The sequence below is a fragment of the Polypterus senegalus genome, chromosome 2 (assembly GCF_016835505.1).
Source record: "Polypterus senegalus isolate Bchr_013 chromosome 2, ASM1683550v1, whole genome shotgun sequence".
In the NCBI taxonomy this organism is placed as follows: Eukaryota; Metazoa; Chordata; class Cladistia; order Polypteriformes; family Polypteridae; genus Polypterus; species Polypterus senegalus.
The window spans coordinates 267,282,964-267,304,149 of NC_053155.1; positions in this window are offsets into that span (position 1 = coordinate 267,282,964).

The window sequence follows — 21,186 nt, forward strand, 5'->3', positions numbered from 1 at the left end:
CAAACTGAAATCACGCCACCCGAAATAAGTAAGCCACAACTCAACTCAAATTTTCTTTTACGTTCGATCTTGCGGTACAAGCAAGATACTCGTGGGAGATTGGTCTAAGAGAGCAGACTAGACACATTGGCGGTTTTTTCTTCTCCAAAAAATGAAGTTACTTAGGGATTCCACGACCAGTGGGGTAACAATAGTTAGTGCTGGTAAGGCAGCGGAATCAGGGTCCACGAAGCTGTGGGGGATCAAAGGGTGACTACATGGTTGTTGTTTTGCAAGGCGTATTATTAACATACTCCTCTACCTGACATGTGAATGGAAAAAAAAACATAAATGGTGCTCTCATTCCCACAACTACATAAAGCTTAATTGTGACTATTGACCTTTTATGTAGCTTAATATCTTTGAGGTATCTCATGATGGTAATGTTGAATTAGATTAAGTTTAATTTCACACAAAGGGGGGCTCATTTATTTTTTGCCCAAGGATCCATGAAGTGACTATAAGACTAGAGACCCTGTGAAACCAGGCCTGTGGATTCTGCCTATAAACTGAGGTCATTTATGAGGCCTCATTGTACTCATCCTTGGGAGGCGTGATGGAGCAGAAGTCACAAAGCAAGAGAGAGTTTAGGTCACTCAGCTGCCAGGCTTACAATAGATCTAGTTAGACTTTTGCTTATGGAAAATGGCTCTCAGGATTAAATTCTATTTAAATGACATAAAAGTAGCCAAAAACGTCAGGATATTGAAAAATAGGGAATTTACATAGTCAGTCTCACCTCTATACTTATCATTGGCTGCAGAATCAGAGATCTGGTCTTTCACCTATCCTGAACTTGCCCCACTGTTTGTGGGCATGTATATAAACCTTAGGATTTGGTGCAGTTCAAGTTGGCACCAGTGGATGTGAGTAGCAGCGTAGAAAGTGTTTGCACATATGCATGCAGGCAACAGGTGTACTTGACCTCCTTACAGAAGAAAGATGCAGTATTTGAAGAACTTCTCACACTCTGACTCCGCAGTCGTCAATGTACCAGGTACCTCAGGCAAAAAGGTCTAATATAGACTTTGTAGTTTTGTCAACTGATGTGACATTCTAGGTTCTGGAGACATGGGACAAATGCAGATTGGATCAGATAGGTATGGTCTCAACTGGACAAGACCTACATGGATAATGATTGATAATAACAAGGGGACTTGTTTTTGGATGAAGTCAATTGTTACATTTGTACAAATATTGTCACATATCTCAGGAAAGGCAGGGATGTAAAGTTTATATGGACCCTGTTCAAGATCTTAGTAGTGTAGATTGCTGGAAGATGATGTGGACAAATGATGATGAAAGATAATATGAACAAATGGCGTTTGCTGCCTGTCACAGCAATTGGTGGACCTGTTGGAGGATACCAGACGAGAAGAAAACTGCCAAGTTACAGGTGGAGCAACTCATGTCATGTTATCCAAAGGATCTCTGGATTTGGTAAAGGCATCATAGGACAAGAAAGCAACACCTGTGGTACTGGCTGAAGGAAAGGAGTTTGGAAAAAGCTATACCTTTAGAAGGTTCTGGCAAGTCATTCCAAAACTCATGAAAATAAAGATGAAGATTGCCAAGAACTTTTTTTTTTTTTTTTAACGGGGAAACACAAATGGGTCTCTACTTAATATCTTTTTCAATGCTGCTAGGAGAGCAGAGATGAACAGTAACTCTGGATAGACAGCCTGAGATGGTGGTGCACATTTTCAAGCAGGGCACGAGCAGTTTTGTTTTAATTATTAGAGAATCAAACGCATTGCCAAAGTGCTGGGATGGAGAATACAGTGAGCAGTCAGACCTCATATTCACAAAAACGTAGGCAGGTTCAACTGGCTATGAGACAACTCATATCTCAGGGATTGTGGGAGTTTTTCAAATGCATTACCCCGTTTTCTGATTTCTTCAAAATGTTGGTATGTGGAAGTGAGATCTGTGACTGTGTTTTTAAACAATTTGTTAAACCACAATTCTTCAGTTATGCCATATAAAGAGGCAGACATTTTTTTCAGACCTGCTCTTGTTCTATTGGGGTAGAGGAGTGGATTGTGAGTCAACTGAAGCCAATGTTAAATATTTATTAGATAATTTTATATGTTACCCAATGAAAAAATCTCAATAGAGCACATAACACTTTCAAATATGCTGTATTATATGATTTTTTTAAATGAAATATGTAATTTATAGGGATTTAAAAGCCCAGACAAACGTGTAATTGATTTTCATGGAATACCATTTTCAAATGCTGTTAAAATGTCACGATTTACTATGTAATTCTTTATAATATGAATAAAGTTTAATGATACTAATAATGGAATGTTGTATTAGTAATACTGTTTAATGGTGTTGTAAGGGCAGTGTGGTGTGGTGGTTAGGGCATTGGACTTCAAACCCTGAGGTTGTGGGTTCAAATCCCACCACTGATGCTGTGTGACCCTAAACAAGTCACTTGACTTGCCTGTGCTCCAACTGGAAAACCAAAAAAGAAATGTTAGCAATTACTTGTGTTTGTGAATTTTATGAGACCATCGTGGTAGCGGACTACCAAACAAACATCTCAGCCATGGACATGAAGCACCAACACTCACTTCCAAGGGCATAATTCAGACTTACATGTCGTTTTTAATGACAACATCCAACAATTATTAGTATTCATTGTTTACAAATCATTGTTGAAAGTACATCATAAAATACAATGATAATATTTATGCATTTGTGTGAATAATTTTGTACTAATATTAACTGTAACCAAACGTGTACTCCCCAAGATGTTAATTTTTAATGTAATGTGTCCACAGGTTAGCGCAATTCGCGTATTATACAAAGCACACATAACAGCGGTGCCCAAACTCATTGATGATCGTGCAAGTACCTTAAGATTATCTTGCAGAATTCTTAAAACTCCTTTGTTTAAATCTGAAATGAGGGCGCAAGGATGTGGAGCCCCGCTGGAGTTGTCACAGATTAACAACAGGTATCGACTCACTTTATTCAATTGAGCAAAGGGAAAAAATACACGCAGCTTCTTGGTTCTCCGTCCTGACTGACGCCATTTCCCGCATTTTCTTTTTTTTCTTTTGTCTTTCTTATTATCCCGTCTTTTGACCTTTCAACCCTCAGAAAACTTCACTGAAACTGAACCTTTCTCTATATTGACAAACACAGATAAACAGAAAAGATACATTTCTGTAGTCTTTGTACTTAACGTATTTTAATATACAAATTACTTTTTTATTCATATCAAGAGTGGAAGAAGAAAAAAGTCGTTTACACAATTATTCCCTCGGAAAATTCGTGATGAATTCATTATTTAAAACGTTATATATATATATATATATATATATGTATGTATCCACCATTTTCATATAAGAGGCGGGCAGTCCGAAATTCGCACCTTCACGTTTCAACTGTTAAATGTTTTTCACTCTCAAAAGAACGATCAACGGGGCGAAATGCCCAATGCCAGTTTTTCCAAGCGTGCTCCCAGTAAATGAAAGGTGACAAGAAACTTATAAATCGTTCTTCCATGCAGCGTATGGGAAAATCAGGAGCCCCGACAGGCACTCCAATGCGTCGGTTTTCAATTCATTCACTGCGAATTTTTGTTAGCCGTAGGGGGGAAATGAAGCTTCCTGTGTGATGCAAACTGGTGCCAATGAGACTGAATCGGTTCTCTATTGTGCTTTTTAACAACGCTTTCCTGCGCCCAGAGAGCCGAAGGAGTGTTCTTTTTATAGAAAAGACTCCTGCGATTGTATCTGTGCCTCACTTACAGTGTCTACTAAGAAACAAGGTCAGCTCCCTTCAGCGCCTTACAAACCGACCTGAAGCGCCGCAGTCTCCCCACCCCCCTTTTGCCGGGTCGGCCGCGCAAGCGCGCTTTGTGTTTCGGTTGTGCTTAGGGTTGCCACCCGTCCTTTAAAATACGGAATCGTCCCGTATTTGAGAATGAAATTGCGCTTGGCCCCCAAGGGATGTGCCCCCCGCTGCAGTATGCGTCCCTTATTTTTTTGTAGCCTATTAAAAGTGGTAACCCTAGTTGTGCCCCTCGAGATTATTGGGTTCCGTAAAGTTACTTTGTATTTTAGTACAGTAATACGCTTTTTGCCCCCCCCCCAAAAAAAAAAAAAGATCGTGAGAGCAATGCATGCCATGCAGAAGAAGGGCTTCCTGTGATTTCAGCATCTCCCGATGACTGCGGAGTAATTTAGTTTAAAAAAAGACACGAAATATGCCCTTTATTTTATGTGTATGGATCTACAGTTTCACGATTAGGGAGATGTATGTATGGACAAAAAATCAAATACATTAACCAATATTTGCGCTTTATGTATGTTACTAGCTATCTTATCTACATGTAACTCTGTTACTGTGAACAAAATCATGATATATTTAAATAAAATAAAAAAATTGCATATGAAAGGAAAGGGAATGGTCATGTGTTTATAATGAGTATTGTGATAAAGGCCACACAGGTATACCCGTCTCAGCAGAAGTTAAAACAATCAGGCAAAGTAAGTCCTGAAAGGAACATGAGGAGGCTAATTTTCTACTTCTTTCTCACATGTTAAAATTAACCAAGTTTACAGCTCATGGTGTTGAATGACACATGTAAACCCTCCACCCCACCCATAATAGTTTCGTTTTGTTGGATTTTAAAGGTGCTGTAGTTGTCACTAATCGCTCCATTCATAAAAGCAGTTCAAGTGTTTTAGAAAAGAGCCATTCCACCTCACTCTACTGTAACCACCACCAAGTTCTGTCACCCTATTACAGCAGCAGTTTACTCAAAGACCACCACAAGCTTCTCCTTCAAAGACTCCATGCAACAGAGACATGAAACAGTGTATCCTTGTGATCTGGGACTGTCATCTAAGCTGTGTTCTCCTCTTTTGTCCCCAGCTCTCTTCATCTGATCCCATCTTTGAACTGTCCTCTTCCAGCTCAGCTCTTCAATTTGTCTGAGCCAGCTGTTTCACCTGCAAAAGCAAAAAACGTTTTCTTTCTAAGCACCATAACTGGCTGTGTCCTCTCCATGGAAATTGTCTTCTGGAGTCCTCTTTTTATAATTTAGAGGTTTTGAAGCTTCCTGCATCCCTTGGATGAAAGGGTCCTCCAGTGTCGCCATTGACAGGTGGTCAGTTGCAGCTCAGTTGGTGGTGGTGGGATGGCTGGGGTCCAATGACTTCCTGTCTCTCTCCCACCTCACCTCCCCCAAAACCCATTTTCTGTTCAGTTTTTCACAGGGTATTGTGGGATTGAGCTATATGTGTGCACTGGGGCTCTTTATACGATTTCTCATTTGTATCATTAGATTCACTATGTCTGTTACTTCACTGACTTTTACTTCTATTAAAAATTTGATCACATTTGAACTGGAAGGCATCTTCATGAAAAAAAAAAATGACTAATACGACAAACATACTGTATGAGGCAGATTCACGTCACATATTTTCAGAATGAAGCCTGCCTAGACCAGTTGAGGTCAGTTGGTTTAGGGTCACCAGTTGACCTCACATGGAACGTGGGAGAGAAACACCCACACAGACATCAAGAAAATGTGCAAATTCCACTCGGGCAGCAATCTTGGGAGCCACAGTATGTAGCAGAAGGGCTAACCAACGCCCTTGATTCAGATTCATTATTTTAAAAAGTTTAAAAACACATTTTAAAACACACTTCAGCAGATGGTGGGCTTATTTCTCAATTTAGTGTGAAACCTTTATTAGAATAACGTTTAAATTCTCCTTTGCATCACCATATATTTTTCGATGTGTAGGTAACTTGTAACACTTGTTCACAAATTTTGGAGGTGTCATTTTGTTTCACTGACATTACAAACCTCACTCCACTTCAGGCACGATTTACGCATTATATTTGTGGCAGATTTGTGTTAGATGAAATTTAATGTAAGAAGTGCATGACCAGGGGGCACTTACTGTACTTGCCTGCAAGTACTTGAGAGGCACTTCTCTACTGCTGACATCCAGTGACCTGCGGAAGTGGCCACCAAAAAGACACTGGAAGGGTCCTGGCACATTGAAGAGATGTGTTTTTAACAGATGTTTGAAATTAATACTAGACTTTTCCATGCGAAGGCTGAGAGGGAGAGAATTCCAGGTTTTATTTTGTATTCAGCCAAAATAACAGAACCAGGTTTTTTTAATTTACATGATTATATGAAATAGAAGTGGGATTTTCTATGGCTCAGTAGTTCGTGGAGCTGGGCTATCACTCTGAAAGCTCTGCCACCCTTTGTTACTAACCTGTATTTAGGTACAGTGAGTAAATTAGAAACTCACAACTCCACAGTTGCTCATCCTCGTCTGTGGTAGTTCAAGAAACAATTTACCAGCATGGCAGTCATGTGCACTGTGGGTGTTTACGGCTCCCTTTGGTGATGTGAACAAAAGACAATGAACGTAATGCACGGGCAGGAGTGTAGCGTCCAATGAACGTAATGCACGGGCAGGAGTGTAAGGAAGCAGCAGCTCAGACAGATAATGAGGGGCTAAACCATGAAGGGCCTTAAAAGTGAGAAGGTTAATTTTATATTTGATTCTTGAAGAAACCAGTGACCAATGTAACTCACAGAGGACAGGAGTGATGTGAGCAGATTTTTTAGTGTGTGTAAGTAAACAAGCAGCAGAATTCTGAACATATCGTAATCTGTTGAAATATTCAGTCGGGAGGCCATAAAACAAAGCATTGCGATAGTCCAGACGGGTAGTGATGAAAGCGTGAATGAGTGACTCAGTATCTTTCACACTGAGGAAAGAATGCAGATGAGCAATGTTGCGAAGATGAAAAAAGGCTGTCTGTACTATTGAGCTGATGTGTGATTGAAAAGTAAGAAGCTGATCAAAGATGACACGCAAATTATGGACTGATGCTGAGGGTTGAACCAGGATCCCATCAATGTCAATTTTTACCCCACGAAGGGTAGAGAGGTGCCAACTAATAAGATTTCTGTTTTATCAGGATTGAGTTGTAAAAAATGATCTGTCATCCAATGATTGATTTCCTGAATGCAATCAGTCAGTGCAACAGGTGAAGATGTTGCAGTTCCATCCACGCTTACATAAAGTTGTGTGCCATCGGCATAGCAGTGGAAGCTCAGACCATACCGACGGATAATCTCCCCTGATGGGAGCATATAGATGTTAAAGAAGATTAGACCGAGAACTGACCCTTGAGGGATACCCTGTGTGAATGAAGTAGTGGCAGATTTGGATTCCCTAATGAAGACGTAATACTGGCAATCACTGAGGTATGATGTGAACCGAGAAAGAGCGGGACCAGAGATACCAATAGCTGAGAGTCGGGACGGTAAAATGTCATGGTTAACTGTATCAAAGGCTGCACTCAAGTCAAGAAGAACTAGAATGGCGGCCATCCCAGAATCTGCAGTTATCAGTAAGTCATTGGCTACCTTAAGTAAAGCAGTTTCAGTGCTATGTAGGGCTCTGAATCCACATTGAAAAGGCTCAAGCAGGTTATGTAAATTTAAATAATCATTGAGTTGAGCAGCAACAACCTTTTCTAATATCTTAGTCATAAATGGAAGATTAGAAATTGGGTGCTAAAATTTTAGCTGTAAGGGATCTGAGCCAGGTGTTTTTTAAAACAGGGGTTACAGCAGCACTTGGAGCAACACAGGAAACTACAGTTGATAAAGTGAGAAAATGGAGGCAGAAAGTTTGGCAGTGCAAGCCTTAATCAGTAAAGTAGGTACAAGATCTAGGTGGCAGGTACAGTAGATTGATTTAATTTAGATATTACTTCAGCAATATAAGTTGGTGTAACGGGGTTAAATTTAGATAAATAAACTGTAGATTTAGAAGTATGATCAGTCGACAGAAATGAGGAATGATTAGTAGGGAAACTTTGATATATGGTCATAATTTTTGACTGAAAATAGTCCAAAAATAGGTTACAGTGCTCAACAGAGTTTTACCAGCAGGTTGACAAAGTGTGTTAACTGTATTAAAAAGGGATCTAGGGCGACAAGTACCAAAGTCAATAAGAGTGGAATAGTACTTTGAACGTGCAGCCGATAAGGCACATCTGTATTCCTTGAGGTGTTCAGTGTAAGCCAGGGCATGAACAGCCAAACCAGTCTTCTTAAAGAGCCTTTCCAGGTGGCGACCAAAATTGTTTCATGGTACACAATTCTGCTGTAAACCATGGAGATGACCAGGTAGTAGGAACATTCAAGGATTTAATAGATACATAATGATCCAAAATTTGTGACAATGTGGAATTATATAGAGATAAAATCTGTATAGGGCAAGACAACCAAGAGACATCGTGGAGACAGGAAGCACCAACAGACATAGAGAAGGATAACTGATCAATGTTCTTGATATTACGATAGGTTATTTTTGATTTTAGACTTATTTTAGTGAGGGGATAAGCGAAGCTAAATTCAATCAGCTTGTAATCGGAGATACCAATAACTGTACCAGATGTACAGACATTCTGCAGACCAGTAGAACATACAAGATCCGGAATATGGCCCTTAGCATGGGTTAAAAAACCAACATGCTGCACAAAACTGAAACAGTCTAGTACTGAACGTAGCTCACAAGCAGATGGACAGTCAGAATCCACATGAATATTAAGGTCAACAAGTAAAATATCAGCAGCAGACATGTCATAGACAAGAGTGAGTATTTCATAAAGTTCAGAGAAAAAATCCAGCTGAAGCTTAGGATGTCTGTAGATTAACACAATGTGCAGCGAAGCCTTCCCAGTGATTTTAACAACCAGGTATTCAAAGGGCGTAATGTTGTGAAAATCAACAGTGGTTGCTTTAAGACTGTCACGCTGAACCACTGCCAATCCACCACCTCGGACCGTCAGACGGGGTTTAGACAGGTAACTGTAACCAGCGGCGGTAAGCAGATTTAGTTGTAAGTAATCACCTGGATTTTGCCACTTTTCTACAAGGAACAACATGTCCAGTTTTTTAGAAGTTGATAAGTCATTAAGGAAAGTAGTGTTATTAGTTACTGGTCTGCAGTTAAGGAGCGCACAATGGAGAATTACGTCAGATTGTAATCCTTGGTTACTCCAGTCCGGCATTTGCGGCAGGTGTCTCAGCCAATTCGTCCGCCTACTCCATCGTCTTGCGGATTGTCTTTTTGAGAAAACAGGTCTAACAGACCAAATCGTGGCAATAGTGTCGGCAGTTGTAGAGGTGGTATTAAGATGACGCAGAGAGGAGCGGTGTAAATACCGCGGACAAGCAATGGCAAGCTCCCATCATAAGCCCTAAGTCACCGTATCTAGTCTGGAGTGCATACGGAAAGCGCATAATTGTGTTGGAGAGTAGATAATCATCTTCAGAAAAAGCAGTAACAGCTACCACCACGTTAGCCAGAACATAAACTAACTCCCAAAAACAAAAGATCATGCATCCTAAGAGAGAGAGAGTGTGCCATATTCTAAATAATTAATGAAATTTATTAGATTACCATGTTATTAAAAAAATGAGGAATCTAAGTTATTCAAAAAATCTAACAAGACAAAAAACAAATTGGAGAAAAATCCCTTTAATGAAATAAGAAACAAAATCTACCCTATATATATAAAATCCTAACCCTAAAAGTGCAACGATTTTATGTGACGTTTTAATTTCACGTTTTCTGTCACGCTTTAAATCGTGCTTATTTTCAAACCTACATATATATGTTTGGTATCATTCTTTTCAGAATTTATCGAACTTTAATATGATGTTGTTAGATTTTCAGATTCTTGTTACGTTTTTAAATTATAAACTAAAAAATATCAAGAACTCACATCCCGCGAGACGAGACTTTGTGTCAAGAGAATTAACCACACCCGGGGCCAGAAATAAAAGACAAAGAGTAGGACAGCTGCTGTACAGGCTTTTAAATGTTCGAAGCGTCGCAAGAGATGCAGATCACGTGGCACAGCAGCAGCGAGGCAGCAGCTGATTGAGCAAAGAGGAGGTAAAAAAAACAAAACTATTTGTTTCCCATTGTATCACCGTTTAAGAGAGGGTTTCAGAGGAGCGACTGCATCTCTTTGGGTTGTGTTCAGCCCCGCTCTTCACAACGCGAGCAGCAGAGAATCAGAGTGTCTGGCGCATAGTGCTTTGGGGGGTTGGCGAGCGAAGCAAGCATGGGGTAAGCCCCCTAGTATAGTAATAAAAAGAAAGGGGCTTTTAAGAAGAAAGTCAAAAGGAAGAAGTGACAAGTACTGAGACTGCCCTCCCTGGTGTCATTCTTAAAGCTTCAAACTTGGATGCGCCCTAGTAGCCACTGAGAATGCACTGCATTGTGGGTGCACCCAGCAGTATCTTGGACACTGCAGCCAATGATCCGGCATGGAGGAACATTTTAACAGCCGCATTTCTCTTATGTCTCCTGTGTCCTGTTTTGTAGAAGTACAGTTGGCTGGTTTCATTCAGGTGACACCTTCAATGTAAGTTACTCTCTATGCAGGACATCTTGTCATTTGAGATGAAAGTGAATATCCACCTCTTATTGAAGTCAGCTAATGGAGAGCTTGCTTTTTGGGAGTGACAATTTGGATTTTCATTTTGTAGCATGCTCAGACCAGGCCACTTTTGTCTTGATGCACCAATTTTTCCTTTCTCTTTTGCAATCTAAATGGCGGGAGGTTAGACATGAAAAGTAACGTTGGAACTGCGTAATCACACACTTAAGATAATCCTATCTGGATGCCTCAGCCATTGCCCGTCCTGCAGGTCATACTGGATGTAGATTCCAGACTTAGACAAACACAAGCACTCTGTGCCTTCACCAGGTTCCTTGTTTCACTCTAGAGGCTTATTTGATGGCCCGCACAGTTTAATTTGAGATGGACAGCCACTGATAATGCTGACAGAAAATCGAGGTCCACGATGCACTGCACTAGGAGACCATCTTCCCAGAGGTGACTTTGAGCTCAGTATTTCCAGCTCATGTTTGCCTGTCAAGCAGACCTCTCTGTTTGTTTCAATACTCTGTTTTGTGTTTCTCATATTATTTTAGGTCCAGGTTGCAGTTCTAGTCCTTGATATGACAGTAGGCAGAATGAAGAATTTCCCAGGGTAATTTCTGGCCAGTTTGGTATTGCTGTCATTCTGCTAACACAGTTTAATTATTCTGAAAACAGGCCTCTCTGCACTGCTGTGCGTCACTGCACATTAAACTCTGTAGCTCTTTTGTTTCCAAGGAAAACGTTTTAGGGTCACTGTGATATGTATTATATTATTTACAATAACAAACTGATTTTTAGTGTTTTAATGCATTATGTTAAATGGTAAAATGATGAAGCTTCTAAAGATAGGCTTCACCTCTGGCATCCTGACCCCAAACTCCAAGCCTAACATAGGGAACTGGCTTTTAAAACTGAATGTGAGACACAAGTTAAATATGCGTAATACTGCCATCTGGGGGATAGCCATAAATGTATTTATTTTTATTTATTTCGATGGCAACAGCTTGTGAAAAATGGTGCTATAAATAGACAGTTTGTAGTTATGTCATTGCAAAAAGGTATAAAGCTGCTGGTCTTTTGAAACATCTAAACTTACTGCAAGATTGATATTTTGATGATAATGACGGTGATCAAGATATTGACAATCAATTGGATGATGTGAAACCTGTAGACAGATAGTTGCCCCGAAAGCGTTTCTTCCTTACAAGGCATCCAACTCCTCCCAACTGTCAGGACGGCACTACTTGGACATTCTGATGGCCACTAAGCAGAAACTGTCACCACCTGCTAAATGTATTGTGTGGGCAGTGCTAAGAAGTGTTACATTTGTGGCACATCTAAGTGTTTCTTAGCCTGCACTCTGCGAGGTGTCATCCTTCAACTTCTTTTATACAAATGCAGAGCTTTAGTCATCTTGCTGCTAAAATAATTCAATTTCTTGACATTTTTGACAGAGTTACCATTGGTAATAAAACCGTTGCTTTCTATTGCATTTCTTTACATTTTTTATGAAGAGTTTTTTAACATATGTACAAAGACCAATACTGCAGCACCCTGATAATAAATGTTCCAGAATTGAATGTGTAGCATTGCTACAGTGTCAAAAACTCCATTTCCCAGCAGCCCAAGGGGGATTACCCGCATAGGATGACTGGAGCAGAAGTAGGGGCTGCTGGGGACGAAAGAGGCCAGTGGGAAAGTTGAAAAGGGGAGCCAGACGGAGCAACAAGAGATTGGTATTTTTGTGTATTTTGTCCAACGTGTCGTCTGAAAAGTTAATTTTGTCCTGTGTCGTTCCCTGTTAGGATGAATGGACTGTCTCGTGCCTGCCTGTCGTGTGTATAGTGGCGGATTAATCGTTGTGCGTCTTCAAAAGGAGCGCTCCTGGAAATCTCACCCCTTGCCACTCAGGTCTATTGGTAGGACTGTTTCACTCATTTTCTTCAGAAGCTGTTCTCAGAATCCTCATCTTCACACCAAACCATTTCACCTGCTTTTGCTGTTTTGGACTGTATAAGGATGTTGTCGTGAGTGTTCATTGTTGTGTTACAATTGTATCGCCGTAGTGGAAAGGGGAGATTTGTCTGATTGTTGTTGTTGTGTTTTAGGTTTTCATTTAATATATTATTTATTCATTTGTTAATTTTGTGTCTCTGGTTGTGAGTGTGTGCAGGCCGGGCCAAGGCTGGGTGCGTCCCTGGAATCTCCAGCAAAAATATAAAGAAATCACCGTCGGTGAATCTTAGTGGCACCAGACCGCTACAAATGTGTTAAAGATTAGAACACTCAAAATATAAACGAATCCATCAAAAATGCCCATTTGTGGAAAGGATACTGCAGACCTTTGGTTATAGAGAAAAATCCAAACAGGTATCTTTATATATATATTTTCAATAAACCAAAGCAAAAAATGGAAAAAAAAGGTTTGCATGAAAAGGCAATCCATGGCAAACACGTCCAGGCTTTCAGGGTGGCCCTGCCCCTTTGGGTTCCTCAAATAAAATTCAAGGAATCGATATAAAAAAGCACACACATCATACTTCTGAAGAAAATAATTAAATAACGCTATCAAAGAAAAACATAATTTGACATAAAGACAATCCAAAACCATAATTAACAAAAGATAGGAAATTATAAAACAGCAAAAAATCAAAAGAGCAAGAAATCAGCTTAATTTAGGCAATAACCCTATGTGAACCATAGCATAGGAGGTCAGGAATACCTAAATTATAGGCTACCCTGTAACTCCATTTTATTTCATTGTTAAATGGGAGGTCTGTTATCGCCTACCCTAACACCAATCTGAACCATAGCTCTTCAGTGCCGGCTTAACGTCTTACTCTGGTACTGACGAATACACAATTAGTCATGCAGAATACTATCACTTAGGAGGTCAATATCTGACAAAGTGCCTCACACGCTGATCTGTACTCTGACAACCAAAGGCACAGCACCTCATCTTTCTGACCAGCATCACGCAGACCAGTCGCTTTTTATGACACTTGTACAGAAAAGCAGAGGCTGCCGATTCACTTGCCACAGCGGTGCTAATGCTACCTTCAATGACGATAAAACGTTCAGTTGAAATTTCTTCATTTGGAACATTTTCTTTTTTCTGTTTGAACAGTAAATCCATAATTTACAAGTAGAGAACTTCAATTTTTTATTTCTTTTTTTAGGCTAAACTAAGCATCATTAACACTACCCTGCCACAGAACAGCACTGCAGCACAACTGTACTTGGTTATGAACATCGATGACAGAAGGACGCCATTTTCAAGGGGAAAACAGGCAAAATTAAACAGAAACACCACAGTCGTTGCCTTCTTCTGAATTTATATTTAAGCCCATTATCTCATAGGCCCTGCAATGGGCATGGTGTGATTTTTTTTTTTTATAATGTGTTTGTCTTGGACTTCCCATAATTTTGATTTTGTGGCTTTCAGGGACTCCAAATAAGTATATGCGGGTCCCAGACCCTCTGGGTGTGGTGGTGCAGGTTGGCGCCACGTTCTCAGTTACTATAGGGAGCCTCTTGAACCCACCACCATCTGTAACATACCCGAGGGATGAGCCTAGCAAATGAGGACACAAACATAGCAAGGGGTAGGCGCAAAAGTGCCTTGGTGCTTTTATTGAAACCATTATAAAAACAGTGTCCAAGTGGTGCAGTGCTCAAAATGTTCAATAACTAATCCAATGCAACAAGTGAATATTGGAGGTTAAAATCCAAATAAATCGTCCATTAAACCAAGGTTAAAAATCATAATGCAGGAAGCTGTCCTTAAAACTCAGTCCCCGGTATAACCCCATGAAATGGAAGTCATCTTAGCTTAAACCTAATCAGCCGTTCAGCCAAACTTCTCCTAGGCACAGACCCCTGCTGCCATCAGTGACCCCGGCAGGGCACCACACCAAGCCTCTGACTCCCGCTGCCAGGCCTGTGCCCCTACAGTCCATGGCACCACCTGCAGGATGCCTCACTGAGCCTTCGGTATCCCTGCAGCTCCCTCTGCCTTTCTCACGGCCTCAAGCAGAGTCCTTGATTGCTCACCTGGAGTGGCCCCCTTCAGCTCCTGAGGGTCCACCACACTCTCCTTCGGGGGTCTTCCTCCCAGCTGCTTACCTTCTCTCTCTCTCTATCTCATTTACCCATATTGACTTCCTCCACCTCCTGTTTTCTTCACTTCTTCCTTTAACCTCTTTTCTTTCGATGTGTCTTTCTTTTTCCTACTGATCAGTCTCCCTTTCTTCCTTTTCTCAAAGCCTCCATGCGTGCAGCGCCTCAATCACACATCACAGAAAGTCAATGAGGCAATTGAGACAGATTGCAGCCTCACTGGTGAGTGCGTGTTGCCCCAATTACCTTACCAGCCTCCCACAATTCTGCGAGGATGCACACATATGGAGACTGAGCCGGCCATTCAATTCTTTATTTATTTAAAAACAATCTCCTAATTTTTAAGCCACGGATCCACTATTCCACAACCAGGACCCTTTGTATTTCACTGCTGAATAGTGAGAATGTGCAGACTCTTCACAGATGGTAACTGCAGCCAAGATTTGCAACGGGAACATGCCGCACGGGAACATGCCACCATCATAAATCGCAAAATTGAAACATTTTACACACTCTCCAAGCTATGCTAAATTCTTCAAAAGATCCCATTTTGACTTGAACCTTTCAGAAACACTTAGCATTAGGGTGGCAGATGTTGTAAATCATTCTGTCTGCAACTGTCAGACATGCAGTGGGCTACAGAGTCTCAACATTTTAATAAAGCCAACACATAATATTTAGTATCTCTTTGTAGTAAACCCCTCCATGATGGCCAATATCACCATGAAACACTTGGAGAATGTTACTGTATGTTAATCCATTAAAGGTTCCGGGTAGTCACATCAGCAGCGGCCCAGTCCTGCATTCACGCTGAGGCAATCAGCCTGACAAGCCCATCTCTGTGACTTTGGGGGGACATGCAGATCCCACATGGACAACAACTACAAGTGGGAGTCCAACCCAGAATGCTGAATCTGTGAGGCAGCAGCAGTAACCCCTCTGTCACAAAGGTGAGCGTCCCTAAACTTAAAAAAAAGAAAGAAAAATGAATGATTCTCGGGTTTGTTCCACATTCTGGGATTATAAGTGTTATCCCGCTTGAGAGAGGAGCCAAGTGCAGTGTGGGTGGTCACAAATGACTGCGATGATGAGTAAAGACTCAAGTGACCAACTGCAACAGCTGCTCGTTTCTTAGAGGCCTATTAATGCATTGCTTGAATCAGACATATGTTAATGGTAGACCTTTGATAAGAAATTCTTTGAATGTAGTACAATATGTCAAGTAGTGCAAAAATGTACCACGTACCTTATTACTCACCGATTAGATCAAGTTAAAGAGAAGCTGAGGAGGAATGCTTTAAACTCATAAATTTTAAATATGACAAATTCATTTAGATTATATATTTCTATTCCTGGCACTTAATCTACCTTACTGACAGTGTGCATTTATTTCATGTGCTGTTGTTTCAGATAAAATAAGCAAGACACTTCCACACGAAAGAGCTGCGTAAGTGTATTAATTATTGACTTGCTAGGCAAGTGCTCCTTTTTTGTGATCAGTTTTCATAACCTGGGATTTTAATGCCAACAGCACCACCTTGTGAGTGTACAGCTGCTTGCTTTTATCCTGAAACCCAAGCAAAAATGGCAGCTAGCAAGGAAATGTCAGCACTGATAGGTGACGCCTGTTGACACCATTTCATTTCAAGCAGAATTTGAGTCTGAACAAATCCTTAAAAGTTTGTTAATACTCAATAAAACTCAACAAGCGTTACTACAATGCCTTTTAGAAGATGCTTAATCCACAAACAGATAATACATTAATCTTTTTATGAAAAAAAGCATAAAAAGATAGCACCCATAATATGAAACCTAAAAGCTAAGATTGCAGCTGCCATACCTTTCTGGATCTCCATCTTTAAGACTGGAAGTGAATTTCCTGCCGCATATCCGCTACATGCACACAGCAGAGAGTGTTGGTTTCTTTGTTAAACAAGTCAAATGAATGAATCAACCTTTATTTTAAAGATCTCTATGCACATTATACACCTTTATACACGCTACATATTATGCACACAAGCACATATATATCTTTAAAGCAGTTAAACATTCTGATGAGTAAAACTATTTCTAGAAAATTGAATTTGCAGCGAAACTTACAAGTTTTGCCTTGCAAAACAAATGGTGTTTCACCACAAGTCAAAGTTGCATCATTAGCACGTGTATTTTCGTTTCATCTTCAATTTTCTTTTTATTCCAGTGAAAGTGGTGGAAGTGGCGAGAGAGTCTCTGCTACCAAAAATTTCCTGTTGGATCAGATTAGAGTCGAGAAAGGTGAGTACAGAAGGTGTTACCTACTCTGACCCAAGAAAGATAAAGAGATAGAATGATAGAACTTTATTTCTCCCCAAGGGGAAATTTAGCTTTTTACAAATGCTCTTTAAATACATGATGGGGTAGACAAGTAAGTAAGTAAATAAATATATACACACACTATGGTCTGAACACAAACCAGAATGAATAAACAGCAAGAAACCATACTTGGCTGTCACAGTTACTGGGAGGCATTATTCAAACGTATTGCTGTTGGTATAAAGGAGCCCCAGGAGCGTTTCTTGACACACTTCTGCTGAATAATTCGTTGGTGGCTGAAAGTCCTCAGTGTTAGTGTGTCAATGTGCAGCTTTGTTCATAATGGCGCTCAGTTTTGTTTTCATCCTCTCCTTTGCTACGACCTCCCGGGGGACCAGAGAGTATCCCATAACTGAGCTGCCCTTTAAATTAGCTTGTTGATTCAGTAGGCCTCTGTTGAAATGATGTTACCAGCCCAGCACACCACAGCGTAGAAAACTGTAGTTGCCATCACAGAGTTGTAGAACCCGTGAAGGATGTTACTTCCCAGTCCCCTGAGGAAAAAGATCCTGCTCTGCCTGTTCCTATATAGTTCTTCTGTGTTCTGAGACGAATCCAACCTGTCATTAATGTGGACCCCCAAGTACTTGTAGGAGTGCACCAACCACATCCAGTCCTTGAATAGTGACTGAACACAGAGGCTCTTTGGTGTGGGGAAAGTCAATAAGCAGATCCTTAATTTTGCTGATTTTAAGATGCAGACAATTCTCTTTGCACCAAGAAAGAAATGTCTCCACCTGACTCCTACAGTCTATCTCATCCCCTTTATCAATACACCCATATGTGGAGAATCATCTGAGAATTTCTGCAAGTGACATGACCTGGTGTTATATTTATAGTCGGAGACAACACTTTTCCTTGTGCTGCAGTGTTGCTCACATCAGAAATACAGTCCTTGAGTCTCTCAAACCGTGGTCTGCTAGACAGATAGTCCATTATCCAGGACACCATAGGCTCCTCCACCTGCATATCCACCTCCACTTCCCCTTGAAGGCACTTGAAAAATCAAAAATCATACTCCTCATGGTGCTGCCAGCTTTGTTCAGGTAAGAACAAGCCTTGTGGAGCAGATAGATAATTTCACCCTCTACTCCAGCTTTGTCTGATATTCAAACTACAGTGGGTCCAGGTGGTCTACCACAAGGTCTCATACAATCCAGGGCCAGTCCCTCAAAGGTCTTCATGACGTGAGACATAAGTGCCACTGGTCTGTAGTCATTAGATGTAGAGGTGTCTGCCTTCTTTGGAACAGGAACAATGCAGGAGGTTTCCACAGCAGCAGAACTTCCTGAAGCCTTAGGGAAGACTGAACAGGTGACAGTGGACACCACAAAGTTGGTCAGCACAGGACTGACTCCATCTGATGCCACGGCTTTTCCTGTCATCAGTGTGCACTACAACAGGTGGTGTGTGTGTATAGGCAGGCAGTGCACAAGCCAGATGAGAGTGGAGATCCATGGAAGGAGCCCCAGAACAACTGGATGGCATTGGACGGTGGTCGAGGAATGAGAGCTCAGTTTTGGCTGTGACATTACTCTAAGAGAGCGATCTTCATTGCGCGGCATCCCAAAAATCTAATTTTACTGAGTTTTCTGTTGTGCAATTGTGAAATTGAGAGCAAAAATAATTTTAGGGGCAATTTTTCGAAACCATACAGTATGAGAAACTAAACTCTGCTGTTTCACACATCATCACCAACGGCACATCAAAATATGACAGGGTCCATTCTGAGATTTCATAGTTCTAGAAGGAGGAATCGAAGAGGTGGCTCTACAGTCTTAATTTAAAATGTCACACTGGATGGAAGCTCCTGAACAAAAAACTAGGTCTAGAAGTGCCATGGAGATACTGTAAAAGTTACTGATTTCCCTTGAGTAGGAATCACAAAACTAAAAGAAAATATACCAAGAGTTGAAAAAACATGATGGGAATTCTGAAAGGATGGTATCGTTAGCTTTGGGCGTTCATAACAGAGTTTTATGGATGAGTCTATACCTTTAGGTTTATGCCAGTGCACTTGAACCAAGGGAGTGGAAATGAGATGTCTGCACTTTATCAGTATCAGGACTCCAAATGGCGGAAAAAACAGTGTTAAAGTTAGAATAAAAGGTGGGAGGAAGCCGGCTCATAGTAGTTCTCTGCAATAGGTTTAACAAGAAATCATACAGAAGGTGAACAGCAATGGCATTTTTACTAACAAATTAAAATCAAGGGAGGGAAGCAAAAGGAGGAACACAAGTTCCTGGGCCTTTGATACACGCTAGCCTCTTTGCGGTTCTGCCGCTCGCGAATGGGGATGCAGATGTACAACATAATACGTCTTCTTTAATTGGGAACGTTAAGTGAGGAAAACGTTAAAATTTATAAGAGCTGAGAGAGCAGGAATTGTGTCTGTCCAACGCATTCACACGAATGAGAGGTGAGAGTACCGTGTGCGTGTGGTCGAATATGGTTGAGAGGAGGGTGGGACTTGAGAAAAATCTCATGAAAAATGTCTCGTCTCGTCCCAGGATTTTTTTTATAAAATAGAGAGATAAGATGTAGATGTTGCCATCAGCTTACAGTATCCCTGTTTTGTCTTTACTAAAAGGACTTCTGTTAACTTTCTTTCTTTCTCTTTCTTTGCCTGCTGTTTGACCAAGTTTCTGCATTGCCTTTTAAGTATGAATGATTACCGCTTTCCCAAAAAGAAAGAAGCACATGTAAACTACCAAGAGAAAGCCCTGCAACACTGGGAGCAATCATGGAGTCACAGACTATAAGAGCAGTGCCTAATGAACCCCTCTGTGTAGACAGAGACCTACAGTAAATTCATTAATAAATTATATAGTGTATCTACATAGATTTATTTACGGTGACATAGTGGTAGGGCTGAAAGTGCTGCTTTCTCACAATAGCTCCAGTGATCTTCACTCCGTTCCTAACTCAGTCACTACTGGTGTCCATGTTCTCCCTATGGGTTTCTCTGGTTATTGTCCTACTTTGTACATCAGATGTAGGAATCTAAGAATTGGTATGATGTGTAATGGACCAGTGACAAACTGGTAGTTGTTTAATACAAACTCCAGCTGCCTAACACGCAGAATTTGAAAAAATGAGGTTCAGAAAATGATTGGATGTGAATTTTTGAAGTTCCTGGTAGGATCTGTCTATGACGTCTTCCCCAGTTCATCTAAGCTCTGCCATTGGTGCAAGGCAGAAACTTCATAGTTTTACCTGTGTGGTAAACAAGGATCCTGGAGCATGTTCTTACCCAATGGCCTACTGCACTAGGGAAAAAGTGCTGCCTCTGCCACCATGACCAGGTGCTGAAAGAAAAAGCAAGTGCTATCTTCACCACCATCTTGCACCACAGGCACCACCACCCAATGTTATCATGTACTGTATAAGGTTTGGCTGGGGAAAAGCCAAAAAACATGGTCAAAGGCAACATCAGGTTTCCATAGAAGACCAGCAGGCTAGCAATTAAGAATCAACCTTGGCAGGCAACTTATATTTCCAGAGTGTATCACCAGTACCATGTTCAAGCCAGACACTGTCCAGCTGTCAGAAGCAACATGGCAGGTGGTTTTGTTAGAGCTTGGGAAGAATGTATTGATAAGGCCTTTGGGAAGCAAAGAGTGAAGTACCAGGAATTGGTAGAACCATAATGCAGAAAGGAGTGGCATGCCTGCCTCTTTGATATTTGATGCAGATGGCAAGCACAAGAAAAAAGCAATCAGAATGACCAGAGAAGCAGCAGAGAGGACCTCTGAGTAACTATGGTTTAGGAGGAGCAATCTATAGACAATCGCTACTTAGACACAACATAAGACTGATCAGCCCCAGCTGGGACGAATGGGTGTGTGATGTTGAAAGATCCACATTCCCTTATGACTCCAGGTACTGTATATCACTGACCTCAGCAGATACACCTTGTTAACTAATAATAAGCACTGGTTGTTGTCATGATTTGGGGATTTTGAAAATGCAGGATTTAATTCTCCATTTCATGTTTGTAACATTTTATTTACTTTGACTGCCAGTGGTTGCCATTTTGTGTATTTTTTAACACCCATAGCCTCATTGTTGTAGCAGTGACTTTCTTGTTGTTACCACATGGTTACCTGAATTGTGATACATGACATAATTGCACCAACAGTTTTTAAGATAGTGGTGCACTTCTTCCAGCATCCACATTTCTGAATATTACAAAAACGCTTTGTGGCG